General features: G+C 35.0%; 1 pseudogene; it reads left to right on the forward strand.

Annotated features, from left to right (window-relative positions):
* Positions 1-2,100: 2,100 nt before the first annotated feature.
* LOC124637892 lies at positions 2,101-2,180 on the forward strand (annotated as a pseudogene).
* Positions 2,181-19,803: the final 17,623 nt, after the last annotated feature.

Genomic DNA, 19,803 nt, shown 5'->3' on the forward strand with positions numbered 1-19,803 from the left:
AAAAAAAGTTTAGCCTAAAGTTACCATCTGAAGACGGCGCTGAGTATTATCACCAGTTTCAAGCACCAACAAAATAACGAATTCAGTATGAAGTTCGGCTATAAGCCGTTACCATAACACAGGCAAATCTTTACATAAAGAAACACAAATGCTGCGATTACTCCAAAATACAAGAATATTACACCCTAGATATTTTGAATGAGCAAAATGAGGTGAGTGAATGAATTTTATAATTACTTGTGCGCCACTCGGTCCCTTTGGCGGTTCCGGCCCAATGTAAAATTAATTTCTGTCTACACACTGTAGGTATTATGCAGCTTACATAGGGTTACGAAGTGTGCAAACAGTACGCTTAGCGAAGAATATCTTGTATTATTATTTTGTTCACTAAACAGACAGCAGGAACTTTCTAAAAGTTAGTTATATTTGATAATAAATCAATACGTAATTTACATTAACTCACTACTGAATTGGAGATTAAGTAAGCTGAATAAGCGTCATAAGAAGCCTTTAAATGTTAAATACATGTTCACTTTTTCATAACTATGTTGTTTATTTCTCGGAATCATTTCATCATTGAAACAAAAACAACGGTATTAATAATGGTAATGCAAAAAGTAGGTAATCATACATTTACTATAGTAAGTTTCCAAAAACATTAATTAAATTTAAACTAATTTGATACAACACAGCGTGTAATTATACAAAATACTATTGAATTAGTAATTATGTGGCTTCTGTTACAAAATATGTGGCGAACATTTTCTGTATTGTTTGATAAGCTGTCAGAAATCACTGAAATTAATAGAGCAATGTCGAAACCACAAATTCAGTTGATCTAACATGAAATTATTAATATACATTTAAATTATAACGATCGCCGTGATTGAAATAGTATGCTGTAGACTGGTTTCAATAACCTCATTTTCGTAACTATTTGATTGTCATTTAGTTGTTTTTATTCATGAAGTAAGTATATTTGTAAAAATAGTACAAAGCTGGTACTCTCTGGAAGCAAGATTCTTGAAAATGGGTTTAGATTGGCGTACCTATATAAAAGTAGTAGGTATACAGGTATACCTAGGTAAGTAATTCAAATTCAAGTCTAAGACTATTCATTTGTTTTAAGATAGACTGTTCCCAAACTTGAAATTCCAACAAATCAAACAGAACGCGTTCTTTTCGGCAAATTCCAATTAAAACAAAACACTACTTAAACCGAATGCGGTACAAGGTTGAGAAAATTAATTTAACCGCTACCTCTGTACATTGTATTGTACAACTCGCGAGATTGTTTGGTAAACAAGTTCAATTTCGGTGTTGCAGACGTACGACTGGCCTGGAATGTTTGCGGTCTACCCACCTGAGCTATGACGCTTGGAATACGTTACTATGCGGAAGACGCGGTTTTTGTACTGCAGCCGTCATTTTGAATTATATTTTCGTAAGGACTGAAGTGTTATTGTTGTTTCTTTGAAATTAATATTACACATTACAAGGAAAATTATTTGGTACTTACATCAGTGAGTCTAGTCGTACCTTTATTGATAAATTGCACTGCAACTGCAAACAACAATACATAGTTTCAGAGCGTTCCTCGAAGTTCCAACATAACAATAATAAAATCTCATTAAAATACCTTTCAATATTGCGAGGTATTTCCATCTCGAAACGATGTAGTTATGGTGAGAATTTTCTTAAAATATTCATTTCAACAATGACACTAACAGAGTTATTTCAGTTCAACTTTGTATGGAGCGGCGAAATGCTGACATTTTTAGCATTGTCCGACTTAGGAAGGCTAACGAGAATTCTTGAAGCGCAACGTTTTTAACAAAACTGTTTTTATTAGATTTAAAATTAATGTAAATCTTCCCCTTCAACCGTTTTGGGTAGTTGTTTCCTTACTTACATTGTGCAAATAAACAAAAAGTTTATAGGCTTACATAAACATTTTCTCTGCATATGGATGCAGAGAAAATGTTTATTCATTTGTAGTGTGCTGACCTAAAAAATACACAGAGTATTATAAAAAATTAGTTGTATAATAAAAAAGGAAAATCTATTATAGGTAAGTACCCGTTGACGCACTGTGGATGATCGGCGGCCTTTTGGCTAAGATCAAAGTCTCTGATCAGTTCTTTTCAGCTTAATATCTGAAAGTTCCCTCACTGAGGGACCAGTATAGTGGGTCTGTGGGCGGTGAGTTCGGGTGGCTCATCGTCCCTCTGTCTACTTAGACGACAGACCCGTGTCGACGGCGCGCGTTGTTCCACGCGCTCCTCAAAGAGATGTCAGCAACCCCAGCGGGGCCCAGCAGGGCCAAAGCCTGCGGGGGCTGCGGGTTGTTCGAAAGAGATACCGCGGCCCTGGTACATAAAAGGCCTATGACGGAACACGACGGTTTTTAGTCAGTAAGAGTCTGACACTCCCTCACCGCTGCTAACCCACAGCGGGAGGGGTCATTTGATGATTTTTGACATCGGAAAAAAAAAGGTGTGTTTTCAAATACATATCCTGAATAATGACATCTGATACAAATATTTCACAGAAGTTCATAATACACTTACAAAATTAATATCACCATACATTACATAGATATAAATTATAAATTTTAAAAAACCCCCGACCCAAAAAAAACACGCTATTATTATGACAAAAGGTTAAAAACGCTAAACCCTATAAAAAGCAAAAAATAACTTTTAACACTACGTAAGTACCAACTAAAGCATGTCAGACTAAACTAAATTTTGTCGTGTCGGGGGACCGCTCTAATTTATTAGCTTAACGTTAGAAGTAATTATATACTACTACATTATATATACTTGTTATAACTTTTTATATAATTTTGTTTAGATACGTGTTTTTTTATACGAATGTTGTAATTAAGTAGGTATCATTATTTTGATTAATGTAGTATTTTTAAAGGTAAAAAGCGGTCCCCCGACACGTCAAAATTTAGTCTGACATGCTTTAGTTGGTACTTACGTAGTGTTAAAAGTTATTTTTTGCTTTTTATAGGGTTTGGCGTTTTTAACCTTTTGTCATAATAACAGCGTGCTTTTTTTGGGTCGGGGGTTTTTTTTAATTTATAATTTAATTTTATTTCATGCTTTTTGAAGGAGCTCCTTAATTTTTCCTTCTTTCATTTAATTTCTTTTATTTTATACTAGCTTCTGCCCGCGACTTCGTACGCGGATCCTGTCCCTTATGCCAGCGACTACGGGGTCAGCAAAATCAAAGATCTGAATAGTCGCAATAGACGTGAACATAGGGATAAAAGTAGTGATTCTAATTAGTCCGCATTTAAGTTGTGTGTGGCAAAAATATTACGTAAAAAAACATTAAATAGATGACAAAGACGTGGTGACTTAGTGGAATTCGTGGTGGTTTAGTGGGTAGAGAACCAATCTCTTAAGTATGAGCGTGCGTCTTTAATTCCAGGTCTGGCAAGTGCCTGCCAATGCAACTTTTCTAAGTTCGTATGTACTTTCTACGTATATTTTGGATACCAACGACCGTTATTTGGAGGGGATGTTAAACTGTAGGTTCCGACTGTCATTGAACATTCCATTCTTGGCAGTCGTTATGGGTAGTCAGAAACCAGTAAGTCTTACCAAGGGGTGTTGGGTTGAGCGGGTAATCGGGTTGTGGAGGTCAGATAGGCAGTCGCTCCTTGTAAAACACTGGTACTCAGTTGCATCGTGACTGGAAGTCGACCCTAACATAATTGGGACAAAGGCTCTTGAGATAATAACGACAATAATAATGAGATATAGGCACCGCAGGAAATCTGAGGCTGATGACGGGGAGTAGCGACCCCGCGGGGCTATATATACTGAGTTCTCCAGGGAGTGTATACTGTCCCCCATCTCCGGCGGGTCGGAGTGAACCATGACGGGGGTAGGTCTCACGCCTCTGGCTTGGCTTGGCCGTCCAGAGTGGAGTCGCTAAAGCAGGATTAGTAGCCCTGCTCGGAGGATAGGTGCCTCATGGTAAGCACAGGGAGCGCGTAATCTGCGTTTAAAGTCCGCCGAGGTATTCTCACCCTTCAGCCGCTCATGTCCCTGTTGCCCTCTTGTTGCTATTCAGTGACTGGTTCCCGGGGGCCCAGTAAGTGAGGTGGCGAGTCTCCACCTGCCGTTTTTACATGTACCTAATACATTGTCATCCACTAACATCCCATCACAATAGCCCAAGTAGTTTTCCTCCATAGTTAGCAATAGTTTAGCACAGAACCGGGGATTGTCTTTTTTTTAACGACGTCCACCGGGGATTGTCCTTGGATTCATTTCTATAGTGTATAAAAAGATAATCGTCGGTTTTGTGTCACCATTTCATTAAAGTTGTCTCAAAAGGACTTCAGCGTGTTGGCTTCGGCCCCACGTTTGCCTCCCAAAAATTCGGAACTCTGTAGTCCCGAGGTCTGGAAGAGACATACAAAATAATAATGAGATATAATGCAACAAAGTTAGAGAGTGGGGGCTCGTGACGCCACGTCTAGGTATATAAAATTTGTACTAAGCAGTGACTTAACCCGAAAATCAAGCGTTGTTGTATCTTCGTTATTATTTGTTTGTGTGAGAGAGAAAAGAAAAATGCGTCAATAGAGAGTGCTTATCAGATTGAACCACTTTTGCTAAAACGTCATATCTTCATATGCTTCATATAGTCTAGCAGGGCTCCTGGAGTTCCACATCAGGTGTTTTACATCTTCAATTTTTATAAGTCAACAGAGAGTGCTTATCAGATTGAACAACTTTTGCTAAAACGTCATACCTCTACATGCTATAGTCTGGCTGGGCCCTGGAGTTCCACATCAGATGTTTTAGATCTTCAATTTGTATAAGTCAATAGAAAGTGCTTATCAAATTGAACAACTTTTGCTAAAACGTCATACCTGTATATGGTACAGAGAAGCTGGGCTCTTGGGGTTCCACATCAGGTGTTCCAGATCTTAAAATTTATTGTCTCAGCTAAAAATGCTCATCAAATGAAACAATTTTTGCCACGGCACCATATTTGTATCTCTTATAGTTTTATTGGTCTGTTGGAGTTCTGCATCAGGTCTTCAAGTTTCGAAGATAAATTATAGCCTATATGTTGACCAGGCTTAATACTAATACAACAAAGAAAAAATCATTGAAATCCGTTCAGTAGTTCGGAAGATTAGCGTGTACAAACAAACAGACATACAGACATACAGACATACAGACATACAGACATAATTTTTTTTTTGGATTTGTGCTCCATTACTGTTTCTAAACCCCACCCAATTATTATTTTTTTAATATATTCAATGTACAGACACAGTTTTTTTACAGATTTATTATATGTATAGATGAATGTTTAAGATGTGGTCGCTATATGCGATCTCGGCCAAAGGAAGCTGTTTAACAATCCTCATGACAAACTGGCTCTGGGAGAATTGCACAGATTGAGAAACAATAAAGATTAACCTTTGGTAATTTTAGACTTTCAGCAAAAATACATATAAATTGGTTTATCCGTTTCATTCCGGCATTCCGGGGTTTCATCCGCCACATCCTATTTCCAGCATCAGGTTCTAGTCAATTAGAAAAATGAAGAGAGCTAGTCAAGACAAATTCAACGAGCCCAAACTCGATGGGTTTACTAAAAGGCAGTTCAGGGTTACGTCTCCTATCTTCATGTCCTAACAGCAGACCAGCTCAGTGGTTCCAGAAGATATTAGTGTTTCAAATTTCTGATCCCACATATGCTTGCAAGTAAACTGAGCGTGTAACATTCCTATCACACCTAACAAACGAGCTGATTACCTTAAAGACCTGAACCGATTTCCACCAATCATAGCTAAGAACACTCCCGAATGACATACCTTTCAAACAAAAAAAACCGCATTACAATCGGATCATCCGTTTGGGAGCTACGATGCCACACACACACACACACACACACACACACACACACAAACACACACACACACACACACACACACACACAGACATGTCAAACTTATAACACCCCGTCGTTTTTGCGTCGGGGGTTAAAAAGGGTAAAAAATCGTTCTATCTTTATCACATTCACGTAAATTACTGCTACCTGAAAACTTTTTAGAAGTATCTTAACTTAAGTAACGTGTTTCAAGGGTAGTTTAACTTATGAATAAAATATAGTGTATTTAGTATTATATAGAAGGTATAAATCACACATGAAAAAAAACATTACAACAGCTACACAATAATATATTCGCTATTGCACTCTATCTTTCTTGTCATAACATAGGAAAATAGGACGTACTCTATTCTCAGTGGAAACTACATGGTATTAAAGTAAAATATTTTCTTGTTACTTCCCAGCCATTTTCCTTGAGAAATAATTCATTTCAATCACAACGGACAAGTGAATCTCGTCGTGAAATGAACCCTGTTTATTATAAATATTATTTTTATTAAATTCCTAGGATATTTTCATTGAAGCATTATGCTGGCTTGGTAACAGTTCAGTGGCAGATTGGATAAACTAACTGACTTAAATAAGAGTTAATTAATCAAGCTTTCTTTTAGTGTATGGTGGACAAAGTTATTTTACAGATTCACTTTTTAAAGTAATTTTAAATCTGATAATACCTACTTTTAGGGTAAGGCTTAGTACTCAGTATGTTTTCTTTAGACAATGGCATGCAAATAATTTTTCATCCACTAACTTGCTATAGTTAAGCTTTATGAGAACCAACTTGTAAATTGAATTCGAATTCAAATAAAAAAAAAAAACTAACAATAACAAGAACCGGCAGTGCAGTAAAAAATACAAAAAAGTTTTTAATAAAAATGTACATTTCCCGCCACTTATTTCTATCAACCGTGTCCTTTGTAGTCAGGTTAATAATTTATTGATCTTCGAACGCATTGTAGGCACCTACTTTTACTAATTGGTTCCCGTTGAAAGGTTCTTTTAGTCGGCGCCATTTCGAGGCTGCCAACTGAATTGTTCGGAAATAATTAAACGTAAGTACTCCCCGGTAAGTAATTATTTTTCTTCGGAACTCATCTATAATTCAGAGCTAGGAAGGCTTCGATGTTTGGTTTTGAGCACGCGACTTTATTTGAGTGACTTGTTAATTGTTAGTAGTTATCAGTTTTTCTGTTATTAACATAACAGTCTGGTTTACGCTTTTCGTTCGATGTTTAATTTTCAGTCGTTGTTTAGAATGTAATCAATTTCTAACAAAAGTCATTTAACTTTATTGAACTATACTTAGCTCTGTTTCTATCACAAAAGGGTATTCGAAACGTTAATATCATGGATTATTACATTGATTATTACATGGATTAATACATGGATTATTACATAGTAAAAGCCACATAAAAGGGAGGCTTTTGCCCGATATTTAGTGAGGGACACTAAACAGCAGTTACATTCACAGAGCAGGAAACTTCAAGAAGGCAATCCATACGGACTTTATATTCAACGTAATAGATATTACACAATGATATCTTTCTCGCGATATTTTTCCTCCTTTACGTTACCCGAATAAAGTTACATCGTAAAGATATACATAACCTAATCTTTATCCAAGTGGCGGAAATTTCAACAGGAAAATGTGGTGACGTCACGTTTCCCGTATTTCTATAGATAGCGCTAGTTTGTTACTGTTTATTTTTTGGTAACAAACGGAATGGGACCGACACGATTATATCAATCCTTTTGATAGTAACAGCGTTCTTTGTCGATGAAACGGGCCCTTTCATGTTGTTTTTGATATAAAAATAAATGTGGTTAGATAGTATGAATATTAAAATACTGTCTTTCATCGTGAATGTTACCCCAAAATGCTGTTTTTTATTTGTGTTTGAGGTCTTGTACAAATGGAATTTTAAATTGATTGTATATTTTTAAAGAAATTACTCACAATGTTAATAAAAAAAGCTCCCTATATAGATGAATAGGATATGCATGTGAATCAACCATACGATTAGATCATTAATTACAACAATACCTTCTTGATAATATGAATATAAAAAACAAAATAAACCAAATAAAACTACAATAAATCTTCGCAATAGAACATAACAGAGATTGATTTCCGTAACTTACAATAATCCGAAGTTTATATCCAAAACGCATTCTCATAACTGACAGTTGCTTGTTTGCGTCGAGCCGACTGAAATTGATTGAAAAGAAACAAAATATAGGGGAGAAGTTTCGTTTCCATCACTTTCCATGAAAATGTGAAAACAATAGAAATATAAGTATGTTACTAACTGCGGATTTCAATAACCTATATAAGCGTCCATTTGATTAGAGATTGAATATTGAAATCAACTCCTTAATAAATTATGAAAGACTCTTTTGTTGGATTAATGGCAAAGACCAACTTCGAGTATGAGGGTCTAGGTTCGATTCCAGGTCAGGCAAGTACTAATGAAACTTTTCTAAGCTTGTATGTACTTTACTAAGTATATCTTGTCGCATTGAGCAAACGTGGTGATTAATGCTCAATCCTTCTCCGTGTGAGAGGAGGCCTGTGCCCTGTGCCTAGCAGTGGACGATAAAAAGACTGTAACACAATAATTATTATTAATAAAATACGCTTAAAAATGTGATTACAATTGCAAAAATACACAAGCAGGTAAGCATAACTGCACTCAACCATGGTAAGTAACTTTTTAAACCACTTATTTATGCATTAAAGAAAAAAGAAACAACCTCACCTTGACACGATTGTATTTCCTTTTATCGTGAAATCACTTCGACCTTGCATAGAGGAAGTTCGCATTTTATTAGCATGGGGGTTTTCTCTATGGTGACGTAAAACTGAGATGAGAGAAACATGTTGTGGCATTTAGACAGTCATAAAGACACACACTTATGGAGTTATAACGTTGTTAAATATTAAGTGAATGGATGAGGCTTTTTTGTTCTGATTAGTAACTTATTTAGAGAGTTAATAAGTGAACATGTTGAAGATCTAGAGGGTGAAGTCTCTTTCCCATAAAATGACGTCACCATGACAAAACGTGTTGGTTGCTAAAAACAAAATACTAAACACACCACATTGACAATGTTCGCCGCGTACAGCTTTTATGATAACCACAGAGAACGCGAACAGATGCAAAACTTGTTCAAGTAAAACAATTTTATACAAATTACTTAACTACTTTGAGGCATGAGAGAACTAAGCAAACTTCGGGCATGGCACTTTTAAGCAAAATTTTACTTCCCCGAGGTGGCGTATTTGCAAACTTTCATATAAACAGCTCAGCAGAAAGGTAAACAAGTTTAGTTTAACTCTAATTTCGACACTCTAAGGAGACGTACTATACGTACAAAGTTCTTGCGACGTCGTCTAATTAGTATATAACTTGGAGCCATTCGTTTCAATTTAGTTTCGGGGCATTTGCATTAGTTCGAACAACTTACACTAATATTCTTGATATAGGCTGTGGATGTCTTTTGATAGCTGTCTAACCTCCCCACTCAGAGACAGTTAATGGTTACTTAAGCCATTCCTTAGTGAAGGATTTGTATGACATTCCATCACTAAGGAGTGACTTAAGTAATCATTAAATGTCTCTGAGTGGGGAGGTAAGAACTTGATTTATTGGTCTAGTTCAGATTAATAATAAAATAGATATCCGTCCGTTATCAATTTTTCCATCCAGACGCGTTCATTTTGTTCAAGACTATTTAAAGGACAGCTATAAATAATTTTAAGCGCCTTTATTTTCCGAAAACTATTAAAGACCTGTCGATAAAATAGGGAATAATATATTTTTATTGAAAAGGCAATATCTAAAAACGCTGAGTAATACGATATCAAAACTTGGAAAGTTTGAGGCAAGCAATCGCGGGCCGAGTTAGAGACACAATTTCAATCTTCAATTTCACTTATAAGAAGAAAAGTCAAACGGTAACAAAATAAGAGTGAAATGAAACATTTCGAGTATCCAATTCGGGGGTAAAAAGAGACAACAATGACCTTTGTTATTGAATTAATATCGTATGGACGAACCCTTTATCATGGGAGTCGATCGTTTGTCCGTTGTTTATATGTTAGGTCCGTTCATTCTGAATCTAATAATATCATGCTGAAAGGGTCACGTTTGTTTGAACGTCGTCTCTTGTGGGTCACGGATGTAAACGCTATGTTTTATTACGATCATTGGGACATGACGTACAATAACTGAACATAAATAAATTTGTGACGGCTGTATTTCTTTTACGGTCGAAGCAGAATCGAAATTGCTGCGGTCCTTTTAACTGCCCTGAAGTATTGTGGTTGGGCGTTTTACCTTTAAACCATGCACTACATTATTATGGAGTTATGCTCGATAAATAGAAAAACATGTCGTATTTTGTAAGAAATTTTAATAAAGACATATTTTTATACCTAAACTGTAATCAAAATTGTAAAGGTATCATAAAATTGAAAAAAATTGACAGTTTTTTTGCTTGACATTAATTTGGATCTGGTGCACAAACCATTGTAAAAATAATATAACAAGTGAAATACAGCTTTTTCAGCAAAATTCATGTTCAAATTACGGCGTCCGCAAAACAACTAAAAACCAGCGCTCGCTCTTAGCGTGATTTGTTGAAAAAAAAAGGTAGGTATAGGTAGGTAAAATCGAAGATTTTCGTACACAATCCCGGAAATTTCCATATCTAAATGGAAAACCGACCCCGAACAATCAATTTATCCTCCAATATCCTCGAGCGGTTTATACCACCTGTACAATAAATATTTATATACATTCTCCCTCGGTTTGTATCGCGAAATTCTTGAAACGGAAAACTTTTTACCAACAATTATGATATGATGTTTCTTGTTTGATTAACTGTTAAATGAATACTTTGGAATATGCTATATTATTTTATGTTATTTTATGTACCTAGTGGTAATTGAACACAATTTGGTATTTTGATTGGATTTTTCATAAGTTCTTCTTCTTCTTTCTTTTTCATACGTAGCCAGATAGATAGATCTTGCATTAATTATATTTTGAACTTTTGTAAATAAACTTGTTGTATCTGAACCACATTATTGTCTTCACACAATAATATAGAGGTAAAGTTTATAAATCAAAAATATTTGACACAATACACAGCTAATTACATTCCCTTTTACCCCCAAATGAACACAAAAGTCTATACCTATATCTCGTTCCACCTTTCCAATTCAGAGTTGAGCCCTAATAAAACGGTTATTACAAAAAAAAATATCCGTATCGCGAATCTTTGAACTTCCACCCAATAAATAAAAGACTACTTACACGTTTGTTCAGTAACTTTTCCATTTCATGGATATGGAGCGTACGTCAAAACAAGGCCGGTATATCATTTGAAGCCGTTATGATAATAGCGAAGTTCAGTATATCATGAAGAATGGTATTCAATAGTCCCCGCGCAATGTAACTTGATTTATTTATAGGTTTTTGCTGTGTTTAGGGTGGTAAAGTATTGCTAATTTTTGAGTCTTATGAATAGATTTTTAATGCTGTCAAACCTTTTTAGAGACAAGGTAGGCTTCAACTAGAATTATTTCTAGCAACAGCTAGATCTTACTACAGAAAGATAATACACATATTTATATATGATAGATATAAGATATGAAACAAATTTTCTTCGCCCCATGGTTACATCATAGTGGTAGTCTAATGTCTATGGAATTATTTCCCAATTCTCCGAAAACTCAATCAGAAATCGTTAGACACGGCTTATCCTCACTAACCCTGTTCAGCTAACTATATCAAACGTAGAATCTAACTAAAAAATAAACAATAGAGTCCAACACTGATTGTACTCTGCCCTAAAAATCAAATTAATACTAGATTGAAATATTACATCATTCCATCAAAAAAGTTTTGCTGCAATACGGGAATTTAGTTCTAAAACTAATTTTGGCAGTTCAAAATAGTTGTCCAAATAAATGTGTGCATCCGAACTGTGCAATCGTTTGAAATAAAATAGTTTCAAATTGGAATGTAAACAGAAATGTGTTTGCTGTGTTTTGATTTCACCTGTGAAATGTAAAGTACTGAATTAAAAATAAGGCAATCAAATATTAGTTCAAGTATAAAAAAAAATTGTTGGTTACAAACAAATATAATATTTATAGAGGAACAAATTAAAATATAGTTGGAAAATCATACAATTAAAATAAATAGGTATAGTTTTTATTATTCTCACGATTCTCAACCAAGTTTTTCTACTAAGATAACTAACTGCAAACTTTATCTTACTTTACTTATTCTTGGGAATAAAGAATATATTTTCCGTATGCGAGTATTAAACCAACAGTTAAAGTGTGAACTGTACAAACCCTTGGGGTAAAGATAAATAAATAATGCTGAGTACCTGTCTCCGAACTTTATTCTCGTTGTGACAGTGAAGTTATGTAAGAGTCTTCCTCAAGCATTACATGTGTTGCAATTCATCTTCATATAGCCATGTTTTTTTCTTATGGTGGTTCCTTTTTATATTTACAAGTAAAGTATGGTAATGTGTTTACACAGTGATAAGTTTTTTTTTTGGGAAACCTTTTGATCGTATCTTAATAAAATGATGCCAATTTGTTCAAGTACAAAAATTCTATAATGTCTGATTTTTCTGAGCTAATTTTATTCCAAGCTTAACGTTTAACACATTTAGTATTACCGTACAAATTCAATATCCCAATTTCGGATACATTTACTTTCACATAAAGCAAATCCTTATATAAAATTCTTCAAACTCATTTCTGTTTCCCCGTTGAAAATCAATGGGAAACCAAGCCAATTTCCCTTTTGTTTCGAGTTTCGGGCCCATAAGCTCTTCGCAGTCAATTTAACATCAGTTATTTATTACATCTTTGCCGTACTTAAATGTGTTTTATTTTTATTCCTCGGTGTACCTGTGGCTGCCCCGCCATTAATAAATCTTTTCTTCAGAGACCTTTAAGTGCGAAAACTAGGAGCTAATGTACGGGAAATAAAATGGCTTTACACTTGCAGCTAATATCAATTTAATGTTGCTTGCGGCTGTTATTTTCAGGGGAACAAGGAAAACGTTGTTTTGGTTAATTCCTTTATTAATGGTATAAACCTCCGGAACTGTTTAAATTGGAACAAAAAAAAGAACACATTTCGATAGCTACCCGAACGAATGAGTTCAATAAATGGATAAAATAAAGTAAAATGAATAACAATATAGGTACTGTTACTTGTTAGATAAACGTAAAAGTTTAATTTGTTTTTGGCCCTTATTGTTACTCCCAGAAAAAATAACACTAAGATAATTCATTTAAGGAAAGATAAATTGAAATTATTTTCTTTTCATATCGCAAATTTGATTAACCTTCGTAAGGAAGCACCTTTAAATTGAAGATCAAAAGATACGGTGGAAAGGACCATGATAGGTACCTAATCGATTGTCAATTATATAATAATAGAAAGTTTCCAATACTTCTGACTGATACTTTTATCGATTTATATAAATGTGACCTTGACTTTGAAGCATGTCAGTTCAATATGTAAGGACACTCTCATGTAATTAATCTAAAGTAACGGTTTGAAAAAAGGTGGAAAAAGAATAGAAGTCAGAAGTAGGTTTCCGGTGATGGAATTATTATAATTTATACTTTTTAGTGACTAAGGAACCCATTTTCTGTTCGAGCAGTAGAGCTTGATCATTGTCGAGTCCTTTATATACAACTCAATATTAAGCGTGTTAAAGACATTTTAACAATAAGTATATAGTTTTAAGATTTTATAATAGGTAAAAGGAAAAAGTCGTGGTGGCTTAGAGGGCAAAGAACCAACCTTTCGAGTATGAGGGCGCGGGTTCGATTCGCATTCTTGGCACTCATTACGGGTACTCAGAAGCCAGTAAGTCTGACACCAGTCTAACTAAGGGGTATTGGGTTGCCCGGGTAACTGGGTTGAGGAGGTCAGATAGGGCAGTCGCTCCTTGTAAATCACTGGTACTCAGCTACATCCGCTTAGACTGGAAGCCGACCCCAACATAGTTGGGAAAAAGGCTCGGAGGACGACGAGATTTTATAATAGGTACGAGAGAGAATCCAGCAGGTCTAAATAAAACTGAAACACAGCAATACGATTACTGAAATATTTCGATAGACTATTCCTACCGAACGTTCTACTTCACTAAATCTTAATGTTTATTGAAGCGGTTAAAACAGCGAAGTTACTTTCTGTACAGAGGAACGCAAAATTTCGAATACCTATAGGTGCAAATAAAACCGAATAAAACACTAGAAAAGTCATGACTTAGAACTAAGTATTGACTGTTTGAAAAAGCATCAACAGAAAAAATGCAATCCAAGTACATAAGAGGAGTATGTAAGAGGTGTACACAAGAGGAGTACATAAGAGGAGTACATAAGAGAGTACATAAGAGAGTACATAAGAGAGTACATAAGAGGAGTACATAAGAGAGTACATAAGAGGAGTACATAGGAGGAGTACATAAGAGGAGTACATAAGGGGAGTACATAAGGGGAGTACATAAGAGGAGTACATAAGGGGAGTACATAAGAGGAGTACAAAAGGCAGAACATAATCAACATCAACAGTCCGAACACTATGGCTTATATTATGCAACAGAGATTTTACTACGACTTTATAAGCAACTATCATTTTCCTAGCATTTCAATGAATAATTTCAGTTCAACCACGTATTATGAAACAGTAATTATAAGTGTACGTGTCGACTATGGTAAAATTACTAGCTACAACCGTTTGAACTAAATACGTTATTTATAAGACGTACATATTTAATCATTAATGAATAATTTGAAATGTGGCACGCTTCGAGCTGTAGTTGTAAGTGGCACTAACTGTCTTATTATAATTACTGAACGCGTAAAATATAAAAAATTCTGTATCACTAATTTTTTGGGTTGTGATTTTAAAGTTAACATTTTAGGTTATTTTTATTCATAACCTAAAAAATGTACTAACATTTCTTTCAAATTACTCTATCTATTAATTTAAAGCAAACAAATCTTATTTTCATAATAAAAGTTGTTAGTCAAAGTGATTAATTATATATTGAAGCCCCCACAAAATCTATTTTTGCAATAAAAAAAGAAAGAATATTTTTCGTTGTTCCCAAATGTCAGGAGTCAGCCCACACTCAATAAAACCTTTAATCAAAAGCTAAAACACCGAAACCACGCAACAAATAACATTTAAAATTCATAATCTAATCAAGGGAACTTGAAAATTTTCCCTAAAATTTTGTATAAATTAATCGTAGACATCCTAATTAAACGCGGAAATACGTTAATAATACACTCGCCTACTAAAATGTTAATTACAAACGGTTGTTTACTCGCAGCAGATTTACAATGTAAACCGAAGTGATGAGGTGAGACCATTATTATTCATCGCGGTGCCCAAATAACTTCCGAAGACTATGACATTTTAAAACTCACGTCCTAATTTAAAAAATGAACCATAACTATTGTAGCTGATGTTTTAAATCAAACTTTTTAGAGAATGCATTGGGTTCTCTAGTAAGACCTCGTTAAAAAGGTATAATTGGATTTGCAGACCGCTTGAGGCAAAGTGAGCTGGTGAAATTGATGTTTTATGCGTATCAATAGACATGTGTATGTCGGTTTGATTAATATTTTAAAACAGAAAATACGTAGAAATAACTCGACTGATATCGAAAGCAATTAAAAAATGTTGTTCAACACTATGCTTGGTAGGAATTGACTGGATTTATTCGAGACCGTCCTGTGTCGTGACTATCGGGCACTCGAGGCAATCGAATTGCATGTACCGGTTGGATCGGGTGCCCACGATAATCCTCTACTAACAAACAAAATAACAGCAACCTTGCTCGACATAGTAAGAGAAGAGCTTCAGACGAGACAGGTAGTTGCTGACATAAATTATTAAGGATAATATAATCTTAAGCAGTTTCAAATGTGAAATTTAACCACTTTTTAGAGCCGTAAGTTGTCTAAAAAGTACAAACAATCTTGCTCGTTGCACGTTAGTTAAAAAAACTTTTTTACAAAAAAAATTAAACCGACTTCCAAAAACACTAAAAAGCAAAAAAAAACTAATTTTAGGTGCATCGGCCTAGAAGTCGGTGCCTTATGAATGTTACTAAGTTAATTTTGCCACCGCCTTCTAGGCCGATGCACCTAAAATTAGTTTTTTTTTGCTTTTTAGTGTTTTTGGAAGTCGGTTTAATTTTTTTTGTAAAAAAGTTTTTTATTTACAGCTTTTCAGTGATATGAATAGTTGTCCCTATCCATATAAGTGGAAAGTTCTCATCAATACAAAGAATATAAGCCCAAATACGAGGTATTTTACATATTCACTTGTCGATTTTCCTCGACCTTTTCTGGTCTCCATCATCAGGTCAGCTCCAAGCCTTCAGTTTTGCAAAGGTCTCGTCAATACAAATAATATAAGCCCAAACACGAGGTAGTTTACATATTCAGTTGTCGAGTTCCCTCGACCCTCTCTGGTCTCCATCATCAGGTCAACTCCAAACCTTCACTGTTGTATAGTGTTTTTAGGCATACACCTGAGTGTCAAGTTTTTACCCTATGTATGCCTACAACTTTCGAAGGTTGCCCTCGATTTCTTAGGGTTTCCATGATCAGATCCTGACCTGATGACTATGGGACCAACTGGCAGCTATTCCGCGTCGAACAAAAAAAGAATCACGTAAATCGGTCTATAAACCTCGGAGTAATCGATGTACATACATAGAAAAAAAAAAAAAAAAAAACATACCGGCCGAATTGATAACCTCCTCCTTTTTGGGAAGTCGGTTAATAAAACAATTGGATTCAGTACAACGAAACATCATTTGCTTAGGCCTTTTCCCAACTACCTCTACATTGGGACCGGCTCCAGTCCAACCAGATGCCAGCTACTTATCTGACTGATTTATTCATTCGAGTTATCTGAGGAACCCCTATGGTTGTCAGATTATTCATTACAACAGAAGCTAAAGATGTTCAAATGACCTACCATCTTCAAATCGAAATATTTAATCATTTTACTAGTTCCTATCACAAGGAACAATATAACAGCCTTCACCTGATATCTCATCCAATATCAGAGCAACTAATCGTGCTGGGAACTAGTGGCCCCAAGAAATATAGATAAAGTGGGTCATCGTTAACTACATTGTCTCCTGGGATTAATGATAGTGTAGTTCCCCTAAATTTCTCTCTACCTGATACGAAGCGTACCCTTCGTAAATATAGGTAAGTTAAGATATGGTAGCTGTAAACAAAGTTTCTATAGGACCGCTTGATGGGGTAATCGCGCATAAATTAAGTGGCACTGGTTTTGGCTGGGAAGTTGTGGACAAACTTAGGTGTTTTCAAGTCTGATAGGTAGGGATTTTTATGTACTGAATTGATATTTATGACGTTATATAATTTTACATTGCCTAAAAGGTCTGTGTATTTGGATGATAATGGTTTTACCTACATGTGATTTTTCTATTGTTATTTTTCTGTAACTTAAGCTTAGTTTTACAATTCACGAACATATTGTGTACCTACAAGCCATTATGAGATTGTAGCGAAAGAGGTACTTCTAAATAATTCCTAGCTATTTTAATAAGATCACGCAGTAATGTGTTCCAATTCCTAAGAGAGCGGCGTCTAATACATTTCAAGTACGTCATAGAAATTCCACATTGAATAGCAACACTAAACATATTTCGTAATATGTACCCCTTACACACGCATTCTGATTCGATAAAATGATTGAGAAAGTTTCCGCTACTCGCATTGGCGACATAAAACTAATTTTATTGATATTCGCCGCGTTTACTTTTACAATTTTATCCGAACCTTTGCCGTAAGTCGTAAAGCTATACAGCCCTTGACCGAAACTTTCTGCGGAATCCTTAAGCGTACCTCCCTATATCAAAAATTTACTGACTTCGGTGTCTTTTTACGAAGTTTTTTTCCTTCGGTTCGCGTCGATTTCGATCGTAAAGTAATGCTTTACGTTCGAAAGTGTTCTTGCAGGTCTAACATTTCATCGTTTTTCAAATTAAAAATTTTACCTGTTACATTAAGTTTTGGCTTTTGTTATTACTTTAGAAACTTTTATCTTAAGGTCACGTGAAAAAAATAATAATCTGAAATTCTGGGCCATTAGGACAGCTCCCCTTTTCGACGCCTTTTGTTGGCTATTGTGAGATAAGAAAGCATTGTTTTAAAGAAATTACACGGTTCGTCCGCGGTAATGTCGGGTAGCCGTGTTATTGTGTGGCTATTTACCTGAACATGTTTTGTTTGTATCTGGATTTTCATCATGGTACAATAAAGCTATTCTCTACGGACCTTAAAATAACGTCAGCTTTTGTGTCGTTGTATTTATAAAGTATTTTGTAAGCCCCTTAATATGTAAAATAAAATCTGTGCCTTTTGTGAGTTCACTCTTCAGTCGATATGTCCATTGTAGGGATGGAAAATTCTCCTGTGGAAATTATCTTTTGGTGACTGAATTGGTTGAATATTATTTTAGTAGAACATGCCAGAACCTTTCCGAAAATCCCCAGGCCAGTGTTACTGATACAATCATGTTAGACAGAGCTTAGAAGATAGATACGCTACGTTATTCATGATATTTTTTTTTCAAAATTACTCATCAACAAAGCGACGTCATCAACGTATCAACAAAGCGAATTCATTCGGTAATCGAGTTTCTGTTGTTCATGTGAAAAATGTTGATGGGAATTACTGATGCTCAGTAAGAGCTTTCGTTTTATTATTTTTGTTGTTTTTTTTTTTCTGTAACGTCGGATTTTGGTTGAGTATTTTGTTCAACATGTTTTTTTTTTGCTTGTGCACGAAATGTAAACTGTAGATCCCACCCAAAACAAAAATGTGAAAGGCTGAAAGTTCGATGATATGGAAATCCTTCGCCTATAAAAGAAGTGAGATCTGAATAAGTACCAAGTTCCATACACATACCTCAGTTAAAAATAGTTACTTTTTAATGATGTTACTTGGTAAGTTTTCACACACCTTCTTATAAACCTACTAAACGCAATGAATCAAGTATTTAATTTTCTATTAAAACTTGCCAAGTAACGTTATTCAAAAGTAACTATTTTTAACTGAGGTATGTGTATGGAACTTGGTACTTATTCAGATCTCACTTCTTTTATAGGCGAAGGATTTCCATATTATCGAACTTGGCAGCCTTTCACATTTTTGTTTTGGGTGGGATTTCATTTATTTTTGTAAGGTTGTTTATTTTATTTTTTTCTTATGATTAAGTTAGTTAAGGAAATGTCTCATTTATACTATCTTTCAGATTTTGAATGAATATGCACTATGCTTCTTACAAAGAAATGAACTAGATTAACTAAATGGACTAGATTTACCAACTGACTGACATGACATGTTATCATATATTATGTTCGTGGATCAAAGTTACACATTCGTTATTTTCGAAAGTGACTCACACTTGGCCGTTTTCAGATTTTTACTTTGACTTAATACAAACCTTTGTAACGAATTTCAGATCGGTACGACCATTCGAAGATATATTATATAAATATAGATAAATTTAGTTCGTTTTAGTTCCTTAGGGGTATAAATTTACACGGGGTATTTTACACCTTCATTATTTTGAAACCGACTCACACTTGGCCATTTTCAGATTTTTCCCTTTACCTTGACATAAAGACCTACCTCCATGCCAAATTTCAAGTCAATACGACCATTGGAAGTGGTCTAGGTTTTTGATGAGTGAGTCAGTGAATCAGTGAATCAGTGAGTCAGTCAGTGAGTGTATAGTAAAAATAGCGATTTTCTGACGT

This window comes from Helicoverpa zea, chromosome 16 (genome assembly GCF_022581195.2).
Source record: "Helicoverpa zea isolate HzStark_Cry1AcR chromosome 16, ilHelZeax1.1, whole genome shotgun sequence".
Lineage (NCBI taxonomy): Eukaryota > Metazoa > Arthropoda > Insecta > Lepidoptera > Noctuidae > Helicoverpa > Helicoverpa zea.